The sequence below is a fragment of the Sarcophilus harrisii genome, chromosome 2, assembly GCF_902635505.1.
Source record: "Sarcophilus harrisii chromosome 2, mSarHar1.11, whole genome shotgun sequence".
Classification (NCBI taxonomy): domain Eukaryota; kingdom Metazoa; phylum Chordata; class Mammalia; order Dasyuromorphia; family Dasyuridae; genus Sarcophilus; species Sarcophilus harrisii.
In genome coordinates, this window is record NC_045427.1 from 217,555,416 (window position 1) to 217,575,821 (window position 20,406).

General features: G+C 36.8%; 1 protein-coding gene across 4 annotated transcripts in view; it reads left to right on the plus strand.

Annotated features, from left to right (window-relative positions):
- PTK2B (protein tyrosine kinase 2 beta) overlaps positions 1-20,406 on the plus strand; it is a 167,445-nt gene that overhangs the window by 24,684 nt on the left and 122,355 nt on the right. For all 4 annotated transcript variants that reach the window (XM_012539814.3, XM_003757786.4, XM_012539817.3 and 1 more), the window contains exon 2: positions 17,750-17,811. The gene's annotated coding sequence lies outside the window, so the exon portion shown is untranslated. The remainder of the gene's footprint in view (positions 1-17,749; positions 17,812-20,406) is intronic.

Below are 20,406 nucleotides of genomic sequence, written 5' to 3' on the forward strand. Positions count from 1 at the left end.
TTTGAACCCCTCTCTCTCCTAACACTAAAGCAGAGCACTTAGCATTAGGGTAACCAGTCACCTTTCATGGAATACTATTAAAAAGTGGTTTCCAGCCTCTAAGCTGCAGACTCCTAGGGTCAATGGAGTTACTGTGAAGGCTTGTCTAAACCTGTGTGTAAGCATTTTAGTGAAATAAATAACTAAACATATCTTCTGTGAATTGAACAAATAATACGTTTTATATTTATATACACAATTTTTCAATTGCGGTCGATAAAATGCAAATTCATCTAGAATGTAAGTTCTTTGAGAGTAGAGACTGTTTCATTTTTGTCTTTAGCAGCAAGACATAGTGGAAAGAGAGCTTCAAAGCCAGGAAGATGGGTTTAAGACCTTCCTCTAACAGAAGTCAGCAAGCCATGGCCAAACAACTCTTGTTGGTTGCCTGTTTTTGTACAGTCCCAATTAAGAACCATTTTTACTTTTTAAACTTTATTTAAAAATGTAAATGCTGAGTGCCATACAATAACAGGAACTTGCCAGAATTCACCAACCCTGTATACTAACCAAGTGGTGCTAGGCAAATGGTTTAACTTCTTGGTGCTCCAGGCAAGTATAAGACTAAAATGAAGAGAAGGTGCTATTCTCTTGGCAAAGGGACTTTCCTCATTTGGGTGGAAGGAGATGAACAGAGAGGGTAGAAGAAGCTAAATGAGGTCTAGAGGACACCAGTTTCTTAAAGTGTAGTTCTTGTAACTGAATGTGATGTTGTGAAATTACAGTTTATTATCAGTAAATGTTTGATGTTTTTAATATACTTATATACCCTGGAGTCATGTAAAAAATTCTTGGGTGAAAAAGGGTCACAAGTGGAAAAAGTTTAAGAAGTCCTGAAAATCATTGAAATTACAGGTTTTGTCACTATCTTACACAGTAAGTGCTTGTTGATTCATTGGATTCAAATCCTGATATGGATATTTAATTCATAAATGCTTGTTGACTGTTTATTGAATTCACATGAACTTTTGGCCATTGCAGGTTTTCTTAATTAAATAATACAGCTACTATCCTATGGGAAAGTCTGTGAACTCTTTTGGCATTAAAGGGGTTTATAGTTAAAAAGTTGGGAACCATTTCTCTAAGGAAGCCTTGGCATATCTACATCCTTGAAGATACTCTTTGTATAAGAAAGAAAGGGAACTGGGATTGGAATATAAAGGAATTAGAAAATACCAGGGATTCCCATTTTACCTCTTTCATGAAAGTTTTTTCTTCTTTTTCTCCTTTCAATTTCCCCATCCCCAGCCATTATTTCTCTATATACACTTATCCCATTTCTCTACCCCTCATACTCATCTGTCATTGACATTTATATCCTGTGCTGCTAGTTGTGTTTGTGAGAGTATGTGTCTTATTGCTCCAATTAAAATGCAAGCTCCTTGAGGACAGGTCAGGAATCTGACACTTCTTTTTGACCCCTTATAATAGAACCTAGCAGAGTGCTTCATACAGATGTAGTTGGTGATTAGTAAATATTTGCTGGATGAATGAATGAAATTGAAACTAATTAATCAAACCATTGGAAGACAGATGAGGAAATTGACTTTACTGACTTGCCCAAAATCATACCAAATAGCAAGCATTGAAGATTTTAATGTAAATCCTCTGGATTGCAGATCCAGTATTCTTTCCGCTAAATACTGTTTCCTTACTTCTCTTAAGTGCTGCGAAGTTGAGTAGTAGGTATATGTTAGTCCAGAGGTATTTGGGATTAGGGTGGAGGTGGAAGGAGATGAATAGAGGGTAGAAAAAGCTAAAGTGGAAGGAACAAAAGAATGTCAAAGCTTGATTGAAACTTTGATTTATACTAGTTAACTCTGATTATTCAGGATCGGTGTTTAGAGAATCTTTTAGCCCTCAAAATTCTTCAGGACTTTTCTCAGATCAATATTTCTGAATGTTTTTCACCTGTAGTTTCTGTGTCAGCTTCATAAACCCCTTGGCATAAGTAGTAGCTCTCATTTTCCTTTTCTTTCTCATCCCATTGATTAGATTTGTTTTCATTTATATAATATTTATATTTGTCTATCCCCTCTCCCCCTGGCACACAGACACACAAAATAACCTCCAGCCATTGCCCTTTCTATTTGGACAGCATTTGTCAAGTTCTTGTTACTTTACCTCATACAGTCATTCTGCAACAGGTATCTTTAGCTAGTTCTATAAAAACATGTTGTTGGATGAGACAACACTAATTGAGATGGGGGTAGGCAATTAGCTCCAAAGGAAATATGGGGGATAGTGGAAGGTTGTGACTTCATGGTAGGGCTTAGTTATGATTATATAATTTTTAATTTTTACTGATATCTTTTATTTGTTCTCACCTTCATTTACCTATGCATCCTTCCTAGTTTACACACTCCGAAAATAAAGAAAAACATTTTAGCAAAACTAATGACAATATATACAGCATTCCCTACTCACAGTCTCCCACCTCTACAAAGAATGGAGGGAGAGAGATATAATTTTTCCTCTCTTTTTCAGGAATACTTGGGGATTTTTTTGGCTGGAGAATGGAAGTGGTTCTTTCCACTTATGTTGTAGTCATTGCATATGTTGTTTTCTTACTTCTGTTTACTTCATTTTGGTCTAGTTCATACAAATCTTCCTATTGATTCTTTGAGTTCTTCTTGTAAGATAAATGAATCTCACATTAAAAAGAGACCCATGTATGAAAAAGAGCCCATGTATGATGAGGTCAGAGCTCCACATTATGTGGTTCATAGGGAAGCAGAATATACATCTCTAGTCTTTATTCTCCCACCATCCTTCTCAAAGGAGGACTTGGAGGTTTGGGCCATTAGCACTCTGCTCCCCTCAGAGAGAGGGGGTACCTAGCTGGAATTATATCCCTCTGTTCCCTTAAATATTGTTCACAGAGGATAGAACTTTTTAAACTTTTTCCATTGATGACTCCTTATCACCTGAGAAATTTTTATATGACCATAGGTATATCGGTATATAAAATAGGTATACAAATCAAACATTTGCTGATAATAAATCATACTTTTATGACCCCCACATTCAGTTACAAGACTCCATTTGATTTTGCAACCCATAATTTAAAAAGCTGGGAATTAGGTTGAGCTAATTTGATTCCTTTGTCATTTTAAGGGGCAAAGAAAACCCCAGACTTCGAGGCTTGATCCCTTTCCTACTAAATATCAGAGCACACACATTGAATAACAAAGAAAATCATTTATCTGAATCTGTATCAAAACAGAAATCAGAGAAGATATACATAGGAGAATATACACCAGACAATACAGAATGTTGGATCTCTCTATTGGGTGTAAGATGACAGCTCAACCAAGAGAGAGTGTCCTAGATTTAATCAAAGGGAAACTCTGTGAAGTCTCTAGGATAGCAAGCTGGGGATAGGGATATAATGGAGACTTCCATTTGTGTAGTCCTAGAATCTTGTCCTTCAGCAACTTGGAATGGGGTTGGCCTTTTTCACCTTCCCTCCTAAAGCTCAGCAATACTTGAAGAAGTGAAAAGGACAGCTGGCCTTTGGAAAATCCCAAAGAGGATGGGCAAAAACTGGAAGTCTTTCACCTCTCAAAACTCTGCCCTGGCCCTCAGGTAGGGCAGGGCCTATCTTCACAGTAAGGAGAGAGTCCCATACTGTAAGCCAAGGGCCTTGGGATAGGGGTTACATTCATTACTTCTTATGGAGTAGTAATGTGCCTTTACATTCATGTACTATAATCTGTTTAGCTATTCTTCAGTCAATGGTCATTTGTTTTATCTCATTCCTTTTTATTGTGATATATTAGTAATGTTATTATGAAATAACACTGGTCAAGGTAAACTTATTTGTTGTCTGTAATAATTAGATTCTTCCTACAATGTTAGATTCACTGCTTTAAAATTTATAAAATGCTTTCTTTGGAATAACCCTGGGAGATAGATGGTGTAAGTAGCATTATTCCTACTTTACAGATGAGAAAAAGAGTAAGAGGTCAAGTGAATTTCCCATAGTTATAGTGCACATTGCTATTGTTCAGTCATTTCAGTCATGTCTAACTCTTTGTGACTCCATTTGGAATTTTCTTGGTAGAGACTGGAATGGTTTGGCATTTCCTTCTCTAACTTATTTTACAGATGAGGAAATTGAAGCAAACATATTAAATGACTTGCCCAGAGTCACTTAGCCAGTCAGTGTCTGAGACCAGATTTGAACTCAGGTTCTCCTGACTCCAGGTATGGTGTTCTATCCATTCTGTTACTTTGCTGCCTCCGTCTTGCACATATCAGACTCTAGATAAATATTTTGAATTTGACATATCAGAGCAAGAACTCAAATGTAGGTTTCCCAAAGTCTGGGCAAGAGTTCATTCCACTCTACTAAGTTATCTCCTAATTGCCATCACTTCTGAATAATACCTAGGGATAGTTCCCCTGCTAATGTAAGGAATTACAAAGAGCCTCAGTAGACTCAATAGACAGTATTGCTCTGTGGTTTTTCCTCTTCTTGTTATGACTTACTTAACAGTCTCTGAATTTTTTTGATTGTATATTATTATGAATGAAAAAATTATTGAACATAATATATATGCTTATATATAATGTTTATATTTATACACATATAGTGGATATCAGTATATATCCATACATATATAAATATATGCATACGCATAAATATATATATATTTATTTAGTACTACCGTACTGACATTCTAAACATTATGTAATATACACAAATATAGAAATTAAAGAGGAAATTAGATAAAGATGAAATAAAGTTAACATTTAATTTTTTTATTAATGGAAGAAAAAAAATCTTTTTTTCTCTTACAAAAATATTGTTGAACAACTAGGTGGTGCAATATATAGAATGCCAGGCCTAGAGTCAGGAAGACATGAATTCAAATCAAATTTTGGCATCAAATATTTATTAGCTGTGTTACTTTTTTTTTTCTTTTTTTTATTTAATAGCCTTTTATTTACAGGATATATGCATGGGTAACTTTACAGCATTAACAATTGCCAAACCTCTTGTTCCATTTTTTCACCTCTTACCCCCCCACCCCCTCCCCTAGATGGCAGGATGACCAGTAGATGTTAAATATATTAAAATATAAATTAGATACACAATAAGTATACCTGACCAAAATGTTATTTTGCTGTACAAAAAGAATCAGACTCTGAAATATTGTACAATTAGCTTATGAAGGAAATCAAAAATGCAGGTGTGCATAAATATAGGGATTGGGAATTCAATGTAATGGTTTTTAGTTATCTCCCAGAGTTCTTTTTCTGGGCATAGCTAGTTCAGTTCATTACTGCTCCATTAGAAATGATTTGGTTGATCTCGTTGCTGAGGATGGCCTGGTCCATCAGAACTGGTCATCATATAGTATTGTTGTTGAAGTATATAATGATCTCCTGGTCCTGCTCATTTCACTCAGCATCAGTTCGTGTAAGTCTCTCCAGGCCTTTCTGAAATCATCCTGTTGGTCATTTCTTACAGAACAGTAATATTCCATAATATTCATATACCACAATTTATTCAGCCATTCTCCAACTGATGGACATCCATTCAGTTTCCAGTTTCTAGCCACTACAAAAAGGGCTGCCACAAACATTCGTGCACATACAGGTCCCTTTCCCTAGCTGTGTTACTTAACTCTGTTTGCTTTAGTTCCTCACCTATAAAATGAGCTGGAGAAGTAAATGGCAAAGCACTCCAGTATCTTCTGCCAAGCTGAAATGACTGGACTGACTGAACAACAACAATAATAATTATAAATGATAACACTTATTGAGAGCAATGTAATTTAATATGCTTCATTATTTTTTGAGAAATCCATATTTTATCTTGGCCTACATATAAATATTAATTTTTTTGTAATTAGTTAATCAATGTAACTTTTTAATTGAAAGATAAACATATATATCAATCAATATATATAATACATATAAACAATAGTTTATTAACTAGGAATTATATCTCTCTATGTAGAAATATTCCTCGTAAACAATCCAAAAGCACAAATAAAAGTAAATTGTTTCTAATTTCAGTTCAGCAGGAAGTTTTCAGCATAAATCCAGTCCTCTTTCTTTATATGATTTGGCTTAGTGGATAAAATTATATCTTAATTTCCTGTTCATGTTTGGATATTTGGTGGGTGGAGGTATGAATATGAAGAATAGCAACTAAGGGGCCTGGTCAATAGGGAGTCACTGGAGTTAATGGAATTGGAGGGGAAGGATAATATCACTAGAACTGAACTTTAGGAAAAAACACTTTAGCAGCTGAATGAAGAATTTGTCATTCTGAGGAAAGACTTGACACAGAGAGAATAGGAAACCATCACATAAAAGAAGTGTTGAGGGCTGTGATCAGGGTGCTAGCTATGTGAGTGAAGAGAAAGGGTTAAATACTAAATGTTGTGGGCATAGAAAGTATAAAATGGGTCAACTGTTTGGAAGAATTCAACTAATAATAGTGAGGAGTGGGAGAATGCTACCCAGGTTGCCAACCTAAGTAACTGGAAAGAAAAGGTGCCCTTGATTGAAGTGGGAACCTTTGGAAGGTGCGTAGATTTGGGGGGGAGAGATGAAGTAAAAAGACCTATATTGAAATTTCTGTCCATACATGTCTGTTCATCCTGTAGGACTTATTTTGTGCCACTCAAAATGAAGAAAGAGGGGTAGGATATTCCCAGATTCCAAAGTGCACAGGTTCCCTCTGGGAGGGCATTCTGCTACAGCAAAGGGGTTATCTGGGAAGGACAGAAGCCAGGTCATTGAGGGATGGTGGTTCCCAATGATATATGCATAGCTACTTTTGGGGGTATCCAGGTGGCAGACAGATTATAGCTGTTCTGAGAGGTTGAAGCCTGGTTCTGATGTTGGGTGGCTGGGAGCTTGCACAGTGATGGGAGATAGGGGAATTTTGGTGAATAAACAAAGAGTAGATATGACTGGGTTGGAGATAAGTTTTATGATTAATTGACTATCAATTAAGAGGATGGTAAATTTGGGATATGAACTATCTTCTGACCTTCTGATTGACTGATCACACATTTACAGGGATTTTGTCTTAAAGGTCTGGGGGTCCTTTGGAAGCCATTGCCATAGGTATCACTGACATCTTAGAACCTGTCTTGAGAGAAAAATAACTTATATTTTCTGGGGAATGAGTCTTAATAGCATCTTCTACCCACACATCCTCTTTAGTCTTTTTTTTTAAACTTTTTTTTTCATTTTTTCATTTTTTAAACTAATAATAACTATCCAAGTTCCACTTTTCCTGTCACTTTCTTCTCTGAATATCATGAAGTAATGAAAAAGAGACTAAGTTGGGAGAAAGGTTCCTGGGATCTTCTGTTGACTTTAACACCCATTTCCCTGTTTTTACTAAAATGATTTCTGAAGTCTCTTCCAACATTCCATAATTTTCTGACTTCATGTTCAATGATCTGTTCCCATAGACTATCCCTTATCCTCCTTTGGCATCTCTGCCTCTGTTTCCTCTAAAATAAGAGGGGAAGAGAACAAGCATTTATTAAGTATCTTATATGTTCTAGGTAACCATTCAAATTGCTTTACAAATATTATCTTATTAGAGCATCACAACAACCCTGGGAGATGGGCCCTATTGTTATCCTCATTTTATAGACAAGGAAACTGAGGCAGACAGAGGTTAAGTGATTGATCCAGGCTAAGTGTCAGAAGTCAGATTTGAAGTTTTCCTGACTTTAGGCCCAGCACTCTATGGAAAGAGTATAATCCTTCATATAATTTCCCTATTTGTCATTAGCATTAAGTGGGGGCATCCTGTTTCTTCTTTGCTTAGAGGAAATTCTATAATAGACCAAAGAGTATATTCTAGCTCAGTTACATTTAACTTTTGGGGAAAATATAAGAACGCTGAGCTTATTTAACCCACAGATAATAAGGCTGAGGAGATAAACTTTGATAAGAAACTTTTCTTTAAAAATTTTTTTCTTTATTCAAAATATATTTTATTTATATCTTTTGTCTCTCTAGCATTCTTATTCCTGGAAGGGGAAAACCCCCCAATTCTCCCCACTTGAATGATTTCCCTTGTACCAAAGAAAACAAATAAACTGACTCCATCTGACAATGGATACATTTGCCCTAGTAGTCTTCCACTTCTTCACCAGAAGTAGGTTTCACTATTGGCCCTCTAGAGTCATTATTAATTATCCAGCACTCCATTCTTCTTTATCTTCTTAAGAATAGAACCATAGCAGCAGAATGAGCTTAGACCTTACACCCTAGCTTTGTTCTGCTTGGGCCCAGAGATAATAGGATCATAGATTTAGAGATGGGAGAAATTCTAGAAACCATCTAGTTCAACACCCATATTTTACCAATAAGGAACTAGGATCCAACAGTGAGTTGCCTAAGATCACAAAAGAAGTAACTAATAGAGCCAAGATTTGGACCCTTCTGATTACAAATTAGGCTCATTTTCCTACTTTCAGTCAATAATCGAAACCAATAGGTGGAAGCTGTAGAAAGGTGTACTTTGACTTAAGGGGAAAAAATTCCAACAAATATAATTCTCCCACAGTAAATGATCTCTTTTGGCCATCATGGATTTCTGCTAACTAAAGGTCTCCAAACAAAGACAAAATGATCACTTTTTGATATATTATAGAGGGGATACTTGGTTAAATACTCCCAGTGGATCTGTGATCTCTCTGATTTGAATGTTTATTTTTCCCAATGATGTAGATTACAGCTCATATATGCCTGCCCATCCTACACCGTTTTTGCCCATCTCCTCCCCTAAGTTTGTTTTCAACTTATTGTTCCATCAATATTTACTGTTTGTCAATTATGGTTGGATAGAGGAAAATATTATCTCAAAGGGCATCTCTCAACAAGAGAATTCTAATCTATCTTTCAAAGTCATCCAAGATGCTGTAAAAAAATTAGAAGATATGATTAGTGACTTCTTGTAAGCATCAGGTGAGTCATGAAACAGGAAGATGTCTATTTGCCAAAGATGTTTACTACTGTGATGGAGAAGACATAGAACAGAATCCAAATTGAATAGCATTTCCCTTTTGATGGTGGGGTTTAGATGCTTCTTTCTTTTATATCAAGACAGAATCTACCTCCATATAGTTTCAATCCATTTGAACTAGTTCTGACCTTTGGAACAATACAAAAAGGCTTCTTCCACATGACAAATTTTCAGCCACTTAAAGGTACTAACATAGCCCCATGCATATTCTTCAGTCTAAAAATTCTTATTCTTTAGTTGTTAAATAATAAAAGTTATAAAAGCAAGATATTGGGCTAAAAACTCTCCCCTCCCTCCAAGTTGCCACAGTAGGGAATGTCTGTGGCTATTTTCTCATATCTCTTTTCACGAAGGAAAGCTAGAGTAGAGGGATAGTAGTCTCTTTTGGACCAATTGCTGAGCATCAGACTGAAAAATTGGGGATTTGCTCATTTATAATAGGGATAACCATATTCATTTTATCTATTGCCATTTTGTGAGGGCTAAATGAAGTAGTGGATGTATAGGTATCTCATTTAGTTATTCAAATCAGTAAACATTTATTAAGCACTTACTATGTGCTAGTAAGTACAAGAGATGAAGTATTTTCTCCATTTAAAAATATTTTAACTGAATAAGGTGGATTTAAACCATTAAGAATATCTTCTAGCAATGACGTTTGAGAATTTTTTCCTTAGAAGTGCCTCTGGATAAAGTGATGAGTGTAAAGGAAGAAGGGAAACCAATTAATGGTATCTTCAGCATTAACATTCCATGACTGGGACTTATATACATCTTTTGTGAGATCAGTTTTTCTCTATGGTCTCAGGAAGTTGGCAGATGTGGAGGGAAGCAGCTCAGAGGAGATCTGGACCTGACTTCTGCTACTGGGATAACTCAAATGTATGTTTCCTTAACTCCCACAATTCAGATCTTTTATAGCTTCCACTGTCTCACACATGGACTAGACTGGGTCCTCCCAAGACCCCACCTGCTTTGATTCCCTAGCCAAATCAACATCAGCAGGTCCTAATTTTAACCTCATTACTCCCCAACATACACAGAGAGCCTGAATTTCAGCCTTGCCCTTCATCTAATTTTGTTGCTTAGCGACCATGTGCTTAGCAACCAATAAAGGATGTGGGATCACCCCTCCTTCTGACATAGCACAGGTGTCCTAACAATACAGTTTCCTGGTCACTCTCCAACCAATGAAAGGTTGCTTTCAGAGGTGGACAGCATTATGTTCTGGAAATAGAGGCTCTTTTTCTTGGGGCCAGGATTGGTTACTGCGTCAGTTACCTTTTGAGTTTGGCAATATTTGTGTGGGGGCGTCTGGGTAGGTGGTTCTCAGAGCCTTGTATTTCTCTACTTGCTCTTGCTTTCTTGATGCTATGATGCAGGCAGGGCAGCTTAGATAATTGTCTCTGTTCCCACGCAGCCCTGTCATTGTACCCTGCCTGCCCATGGTTTACAGAGCCCCCTCATGTTCCATTCTTGGGGTATTTTTTTGTGTTTGTCATTGCAATCCCTTCCTTTACCCTTTATCTTTGAGGTTCTTCCTGACCTCAGTTTATACATAACTTGGTCTAAAAGCGAGATCCATTGAAAGTATGAGACATCATTATACGGTGGAAAAAAACACTGGTTCTTAAATCAGAGGACTGGCATTCAAATCTTCATTTTAATACTTGGGATAACTCAGATAATGGGGCATCTAGGTTGAACAGTGGATAGACTGCCACGCCTGGAGTCAGGAAGACTCATCTTCTTAAGTTCAAATCTGGCCTCAGACACTTCCTGTGTGACTCTGAACAAGTCACTTAACCCTGCTTGCCTCAGTTTCCTCATCTATCAAATGAACTGGAAAAGGAATTGGCAAACCACTCCAATGTTTGGAAAACCCCAAATGAGGTCACAGAGAGTCAGACATGATTGAAGCAGCTAAACAACAACGGCAAGAAGTCAAATAGTATTTCCTGGCCCCAATTACTTATTGGAAAATAAGTGGGCAGGACTAGGTGGCAAACTACTTTTATTTCAACTCCTGGTCCTCCCTCTTTGTTGTTGTTATATGTCTTTCATTTTCAAAGAGAACTATGATATTAGGGAGATGATACCATGACATGCAGGTGAATTGGATTTAAGTGAGGCAGGGCAGTGAAAGGTCACCACTTTCCCCTTCAGAGCTATGTGAGACCAGTGGCCAAATATAGATCAGGATGACTGGAAATGCCCCTCCCTCTTACTAGTCAAACAAGTTGGATGGCTAAATTAGAGGAGACCTTAGATACCAGTCCCTTTATTTTATAGATGAGGAAATTGAGACTCAAGGAAGTTAAGGTTAAGGTAGCCAACGTCACATGGACAGTAAGTTGCAAAACCAAAATTTGAATCCAGATCTCCAGTATTGTTCTACTGTACCGCACCTTTACCTAATCTTACTAAGTCTCAGGTTTCTCTGGAATATGAGGGCAATCAGATTTGCATTAGATCCTCTGCCTTATGAGAGTTAAATGAGATAATGAATACTAAAGTATTTTATAGGTAGTAACTTGCTCTATAATTGTGTGATGTAATTTTTCCCTACTGTCTGATGGTGTTTTTTACATTCTGAACACAGAGTACATTCCTCTTCCCTTCCCCAATTAGTTTCTGAGTTTTCATCTATACTATAGCCATCATGTTCTTTCGGGTGAGCATTGGAGAGAAGATTCCCACCTTCACAACATTTGTAAACCAAAGCCAGAGACAGAACAAGGAGGTACTCTGTGTTTTCTCAGTTCCCCCAAACCTTCCCACACTAAGTTAGAATGATACTTGGTCAGGTCCTGTTAGGATCCCTGTTCTAATGGAAAAAACAATGACTAGGGGTTTGGGAAACTTCCATCTATATCTTATTGTTTCCACCAATGCCTTATAGGACTTTTGATCAGTTACTTCCTCTCTCTGGGCCTCAGTAACCTTATCTATAGAAAGAGGGAGGAACTGAGATAGAATACAGATGTAGAGCTAAAAGGGAATTTTAAAATCTACTCATCAGATTCAGCTCCTTTATATTTCAGATGAGGAAATTGAAGCACAGAGAAGTATTATGTGACTTGCCTAGAATCACACAGATAGTAATGTTATTTGAACCCAGATCATCCCACTCCAATTCCAATAATCTTCAAAAATCTCCCTTAGGCAGTGATTTCTAAACTTTTTTTGAGTATGAATCCTTCTTGGTAATAATTGTGTACAGCCTTCCTAGCTCCTTTCCAGGCTCAGGTCCAATATATCTTTCTACATAAATCTTTTCTTGCCTCTTCAGCTCTAATGGCTCCACCAAATGATGATCTTGTATGTGTATTGTATATACCTATATATTTATGAGTTGTCTCTTCTAGTTAGATTGTCAATTCATCAAGACCAGTCTGCTTTGGAGTCTAAGCTTAATACAGTATCTGGTACATTAGGTACTTAATACATGCATATTGATTTTCTTTTTTTTTTTTTTCATTTAATAGCCTTTTATTTACAGGTTATATGCATGGGTAACTTTACAGCATTAACAATTGCCAAATCTCTTGTTCCAATTTTTCACCTCTTACCCCCACCCCTCCCTAGATGGCAGGATGACCAGTAGATGTTAAATATATTAAAATATAAATTAGATACACAATAAGTATACCTGACCAAAATGTTATTTTGCTGTACAAAAAGAATCAGACTCTGAAATATTGTACAATTAGCTTGTGAAGGAAATCAAAAATGCAGGTGTGCATAAATATAGGGGTTGGGAATTCAATGTAATGGTTTTTAGTCATCTCCCAGAGTTCCATATTGATTTTCTTATTGCTTACCTGACCCTTGAGTCTCTCTTGATGTCTCCCTACTGCTCCAGTCTCTTGCTCAGCCTTCATCTGTGACTCTGTCTTCCTCCTACCCAACGTCAATTCCCTGTTCTATCACTGGAGGAGGTGGGAAGGAAGACAATAATCAAAAGGCAGTGGCGCAGTGAACAGAGTACTGGCCCTAGAGTTAATAGGACATGAATTCAAATCTAGCTTCAGGTACATCCTAGCTTTGTGACTTTGGGAAAGTTAATTAGCTGTTGTCTGCCCCAGTTTCTTTATCCGTAAAATATGGATTATAATAGCATCTGTTTTTTGTTGTTGTGAGGATCACTTACAATAATAAGTGTTAAGTGCTTAGCACAAAGCCTGGCACATAATAAGCATGATATAAATATTTATTATGATTTATTATTATTGATGACCCTGTGCTTTGCTTTGTTTTCTGTGTTGCTCCTTTCATCTCTTTCTCCCCAATCTCCTTGCAGTTGCTGCCATATAGGACCCCTGACCCTTATGTATAAAGTCCAGACTAGCTCTCTGGAGGACCTCATGATCAGCCTGAGTCCTTGGTCTTAGTGGAGGAGTGAAGGAGGCAAGAGGGCCACGTGGCTGGTCAAAGATGGAGTCTGAAATCTGGCATCTTCTCTTGTGTCTATGGCTGAGAGAGAATCTTCTGTGTCTGAGACTTCCTTTAAATACTCCAGTAGGATTACATCACTACATCACACTGAGCATGTGCAACTGTAGCCATTACTGCTATAGTAGCATTACATCACCACAGCACATTAAGTATAGGTACTTAACTAGAGTGATTGCATCATTAGCTAGAGAATCATTATCTCATCAATTATACTGGGTCTTAAGTATACCTTTTCAGAGTTCTGGCCCTCTACATACATCCTAAGCATCTCCCCTGGCCAGGTCTCTGAGTCAACCCCTGTTTATCCCTGCCTTCTTCCAAGCCCAGACTCTGTCCATCTTGTCTCCCAGGGCTCTCATTCAGCCTCTCTTTGCCCCCTTTGCCTCGGCCATAAGCCAACTCTTGGAGGTAAACAGAAAGAGACATTGACACAGCAGCCAACTGGATGTTCCAGAATAGGGAGGGTCTGGATCTTTATGTTCTTCATGTATCCTTGCCAATTGTCTTATGTTCCCTTGTATGGTATGTCCCCTACTTTTGGGAGCCATTGAAGGTCTCTGACAGCCCCATCACTTGATGGTTCTAAGAAATCACGGGAATGCCATCCACCTCATCTTCTTTCCTCAGCCATCAATTATAGGGATTATTAGTTCATGAATTTTAAGTTTATATCCACATTCTCTCCCCCCTCCCTGCCCAAACTGAACTAACTGTTCCAGATGTCTTCTAGAATTAATGACCAAATGAAAAAGATATCACCAGGTGAAAAACCTAATTGGGAACATTCAATGTCTAGCCTGAAACTTCTAGTTGTAGCTTGCATACGTGTATAGTCCTCCCCACTTGAGGAAGATTCTACATGCCCTAGATGGAGTTCATGTGCTTGGGAATCAGTCCCTAATCTTTGTATTCAGAGCTGAGGGTCATAAATCCTTCCTCTATGGTTATGAGTGTATGTGGGTTCTTGGTTATTGAGGACTACTTAGTGGTCTTCAGGAGCTAATTAACTTTCTAAAAGAGACAGACAAGCAGCCAGGGTTTCCTTTGGGAGGGAGGATCTAAGACATTTATATTTCATAGTAAAATGGTAAGTTAAATTATAGTTGTAATAACAAGAGAGACACTGTGATAAACTGATTAGAATGGTAGTTCTCGACCTTTTAAAATTTTTTAATTAAAAAAATTATTTTCCCCAGTTACATGTAAAAACATCATTTGAGGGATTATACATGTACATTCATCTTTTTTACATGTTTCCTTATATATCGTGTTAGGAGAAAAAAATCAGAAGAAAAGGGAAAAAGCACGCAAATCTTTTCTTGCTTGTGGCCTAATATTATTCTTTGAAATGAGAAATGGGCCACTCTCCAGCAAAATAAAGAGACTTCTATATGCATATTGTAAGTATAATATCCATGTAATTAGGGTGTGTACACTTTGGGAACTATTGGGTCCAAGGTCTGACTTACTGTATAGTCTTTTGGTTTTTTGTTTTGTTTTATTTTGCAAGACAATTGGGATTAAGTGACTTGCCCAGGTAATTGTTAAGTGTCTGAGGATCTGAACTCTGTGCTATCTAGCTTCCCCTTACTATATAGTTTGCTAGTTTTAGCAGTAAAGGTATTTTCTCTTCTAAGTTCTTTCCTGGCCCCTCCATATTTTGGCAAACAATCTTTATGACCTGCTAAGGCCAACCTAACTGATTACAGTAAGTTTCCCCTGAATTTATGATGGAGAAAATGTTAATAAAGCTGATTAAATTTAAAAGTATGCTTTGCATATATGTGTGTGTATATATATATGTATCTTTTTTTTTCCTCCCCCTCTCCCCAACTCCTTCCCCTGCCCTAGATAGCTGATAGTTAAACATTTACCAGTAAGCCTCTGGTAAACAGTCACCTCCATACTACAACAAGGCACCAGGGAAGGGTGTCAGTAAAAATGCTTCTTATTCCTCTATGGAGGAAACCTAATAAATAAAACACCTTTAGGGAAAAAAAAATTGGCATGTTATTAGAGCTAAAAACATGGTTGGAAGGAGAACATGGAAACTGAAGCTATATTGGGTTTCCTTAGCCCACAGCCAATATATCCCTCCTCTTAGAGGAGAAAGAATCATTGCTAATAGCAATATTAACTCCTACTCATCCTGCCATCAAAGACTTCTCTTCTTCCATTCTCAGTAAATATGATTCAGACTCTTGTTCAGCAGGGCCCAACTCCATTCTTTGGGCAGTGTTGCCCACTATAACTAAGCATTTTTAGCCATATTCATTTGAATATGACTATCTTCTCCTCAACTGCCTTTTCCAGGTACTTCATTCTCCATTCTCACTCCTTTCTATGTCTGGAATATGTCATTCTTTCTGGAAAAGGGTATTTCAATCCTCTGTGGTTGAATTTGCCATCCAGGTGATTTTTCAAATTAAAATAAGCCTCCCCAGTCACTACTTCCCTGTATGTGTTATCTCCACTTATTAGAATCAATTAATCAACATTTATAAAGCACCTACTCTGTGCCAAACACTATGTTAAGTACTGGATATAAGCTCCTTGAGGGAAGAGATTGTTCTAATTTTTATATTTGCATCCATGGCACATAGCACAGTGCTTGTTCCTTAGTAAGTGCTTAATAATGATATTATTAATATATCTGCCCATTTGCACTTAGGAAAAATTACTTTGTCAGCCATATGTAGACTGGTCTAGAGAAGTAAGACCCTAGAGATAGGGAGACTGATTATGTTGTAATAATCCAGAGGAGAGGGGAAAAGAGCTTCACTTAAAGATTATGGGTTTGTACAGGAGAGAGGAGGTTAGATGGGAGAAGTATGGTGGTTAAAAAGACAAGATTCTACAGTGACTTGGATATGTGGGATGAGGGAGAATTGGGTCTAAGATTACAAACCTGGAATACAAATAGGGTGGTGACAGAAATAGGGAAGTTGAGAGGAAGGAGGGAGCTCAGAAAGAAAGATAAGGAGTTCAGGCTTGGACATGTTGAATATGAGATGTTGTTGGGACACTGTTTGAAATGCACATTGAGGAGGAAGAACTGAAGTTCTGGGGAGGCAGAGTACAATTAAAATTGAATATAGAGATCTGCTGCTATTTTTAATAGCTCTTTATTATTTGTCAAGTACTTTGAATTATATGCTCTTGATGCCAACAATGGTTCTAATGAAGTGGTTCTTAAAGATAATATTATCCCCATTTTCTAGGTGAAAAAGCTGAGAATCATAGAATGAAAGTTGGAATGGCTCTGAAAAGTCACATAGTCCACATGAAGGCCTATTAAAATCTAAAGAGATAAAATGACTGGCCCAAGCTCATCTAGAGCTGGGATTTGAATTCAGGTCTTGTGACTTCCTACTATCCATCTCCTCTAGGCTCAGAAGGGTTCATGAATTTGCCCATGATCAGAGAGGTTGTGTTAAACATTGGATTCAAAACTAGGTCTTTTTCAAACTTTATTCCCAGCACTCTTTCCACTCTACCATATTGGAAATCACATGAACAAAGGCAATAAACTTCACATATAGTAAATTATTTGATATTTATCAAAGTCCTGCCATGTGCAGAGAATTGTTCTGGGTATTGGAGGTATAATTATTTAACAGGATACAGCCACAATCAATTCACTAACCTGTCCCTACTGCTGCTGCTTGGATTCCAAGTCCATTTACAAACATGAAACCATTCAGCACCAAGGTCAGGGCCATCCACTTTCCCTCACTTCCCTTCTCTGCAACCCCCTGCAATCAGTTTATCAATGAGCTGCTCTCTTAATTTCAGAGATGCTCAGAGGAAGGATTAAAGAGAAAATCTACTATTATGGAAAGATAACTGAAGTAGGAGTTGGTATACCTGGATTTGAGTACCATTTCTGCCATTAATTAACTGTGACCTGTAAATCTTTTTTCATCTCTGGGCCTCAGTTTCCTTATTCATAAATCAAGGGAGATGGATTAGATCAGAGGTATGAAATATATAGCCTATGAATGCAAAATGTCATTGGGAAATATTGAACAAAACAAATCAAAATATAATAGAACACAGATAATGTTAATGTGTGGTTTTCAAGTCAATATGGGGCCCACAGAGATCATTATGTATTATTTATTTTACGCTACTGCATTAGATGACTCCCCAAAGTTGTTTTCATCTCTAATATTCTTTGACATATAATCTATAACCCTTTCTTTTTCTTTGAAACATCTTTTTTCTTTCTTTCCACAGTGTTACTGAAACGTGTTACAGAAGATCCTACTGAGATCTGAACTGTGACCTGTTGGTACTAGGTAAGTGCAACCTTTGATTTCTTGGGATGTGAACACACATACACATACAAGCAAATCATCATCATCACATCTTAATTCTTGCTCCTAATAGCCTTATCTCTCATTTCTCTTCTTTCCAAAGCTCTCATACTAATTTTTTCCTTTACTTAGGCATACAATTTTACATTAGCATTTTCTCCATAAATCTGCAGTCATGCCTGAGCAGTAGCATGCAAAATATCCCAGAGTTAAAAACCCAGATGAGAATAGATGCATAACAAGTCAAAGCATATTAATTTCACTTTTCATTTTTTTCCTTTTGTTTTGATTCTTCTTTCACATCATGAATGTGGATATATGTTTAATATAATTGTACATGTATAGCCTATATTTGATTGCTTGCTATCTTGAGGAGGGAGGATGGGAGGGAGAGAGGGAAAAATTATGGAACTCAAAGTCTTACAAAAGTGAATATTGAAAACCGTCTTTACATGTAAATGGAAAAATAAAATACTATTTTCTAAAAAGCTCCAAAGGATTTCATTATTGGAAGGTAACTCAGCACCAATCTAAGCCATCCATTGGAGGATTTCTCATTATACCATACCTGACTAGTAGGAGCAATGAGCTGTTTTTTGAAGAAATATAGAGATTCTATGAGATAAAGGTAAGGCAGGAGGACATCCTTGGCATGATGGATAACTTGGGCAAGGAATTAGTGAGGAAATGTTGTGAATAACAAGCATACCAATTTGGCTGGAACATAGAGTTCACGGGGGAGAGGAATGTGCAATTTGTTCATAAACATAAGCTGGTATCAGATTATGAAAGGCTTTAAATAGCAAATAGAGGCATTTATATATTTTTTTCCTTAGAGGAGGCAATAGGGGACCACTCAAGCTTCTTGACTAGGTGAGTCAGACCTGGGCTTTAGAGATATTCATTTAACAATTACATGAAAAAAAAGAGCAGAATATGGAGGCTGAGGACAGGGAGACCAATTTGGGGGTTCTTGCAATAATGTAATTAATATGTGACAAGGGTATAAACTAGAGTGGTGGTTATATAAATAGAAATAATGTGATGAATGTCAAAGATGTTGTGAAGGTAGAATTGACAGAATATGGGGGCTATTTGAAGGTGAAGAGGCAAGGATAGATGACTCCCACAGTTGGTGACCTGGGTGACCAGAAGGATTGTGGTGCTCTTGACAGAAATAGCAAAAGTAAGATAAAATGATACCTGAAAGAGGTTGCAGATTATACCTATCAATTGGATGAGTTTATCAAATAATTTCTGAGAATAAGTTTAAGTGTGGGGAGAGAAGAGAAACTATGAAACTGAGTAGACTGAATCCCTGGAGAAAGGAAGTATACATTGCTGAAGGAACATGGGGGAATTTCTTTTTAAAATTTTTATTTTTTCCTCAATTACATGTAAAAACAATTTTAACCTACATTTTAAAATAATTTTGCTCTCCCAAGGTGGAAAAATTTCCAGACAAATTTTATTGACTTCATATATTTACCAAGAGCTGGCCATGTATAGTGGTGAACCATAAAGATTTAATAGAAAGGTGAACAGTTTTTCAAAATTTTTTTTTATTTTTAATTTTTTTTATTTAATAGCCTTTTATGTACAGGTTATATGTATGAGTAACTTTACAGCATTGACAATTGCCAAACCTCTTGTTCCAATTTTTCCCCTCTTACCCCCCACTCCCTCCCCCAGATGGCAGGATGACCAGTAGATGTTAAATATATTAAAATATAAATTAGATACACAATAAATATTCATGACCAAACCGTTATTTTGCTGTACAAAAAGAATTCGACTCTGAAATATTGTACTATTAGCTTGTGAAGGAAATCAAAAATGCAGGTGGGCAAAAATATAGGGATTGGGAATTCTATGTAATGGTTTTTAGTCATCTCCCAGAGTTCTTTCGCTGGGCGTAGCTGGTTCAATTCATTACTGCTCCATTGGAAATGATTTGGTTGATCTCATTGCTGAGGATGGCCAGGTCCATCAGAACTGGTCATCATCTAATATTATTGTTGAAGTATATAATGATCTTTTGGCCCTGCTCGTTCCACTCAGCATCAGTTTGTGTAAGTCTCTCCAGGAGAAAGATGAACAGTTTTTGGGCTGATTATTCCCATTGGTAAAAAGCAAGAGTATGTCTATGCACAGGAAACATGGACCATGGGCAAAGAAACTAAAGTAAAGGACTCCTTGCTTATACCACTGTTGTTATCAGCACAGTGTAACGAATTGATAAGCATTTATTGAGAAAATGTTATATGACAGTCAGACAACTCACAAACATTTACTAAGTATGCAGTATATATGAGACTCTGGGGCTACAAAGAAATGTAAAAATATATAAAATATTTTTAAATTTTTATTTAAAATATTTATATTTATTCATTTTATTTAAAATAATATATATATATATATATAATTATTTTAAAAAATAAATGTAAAGGTAATTTTCAACATTCACCCATGCAAAACTTATATTTTAATGAGGAGGACTTATATTTTAAGGAACTTATATTTTAATGAGGGAGACATTATGTACATAAAAGATACAAAAAGAGTAGGCAAAAAATA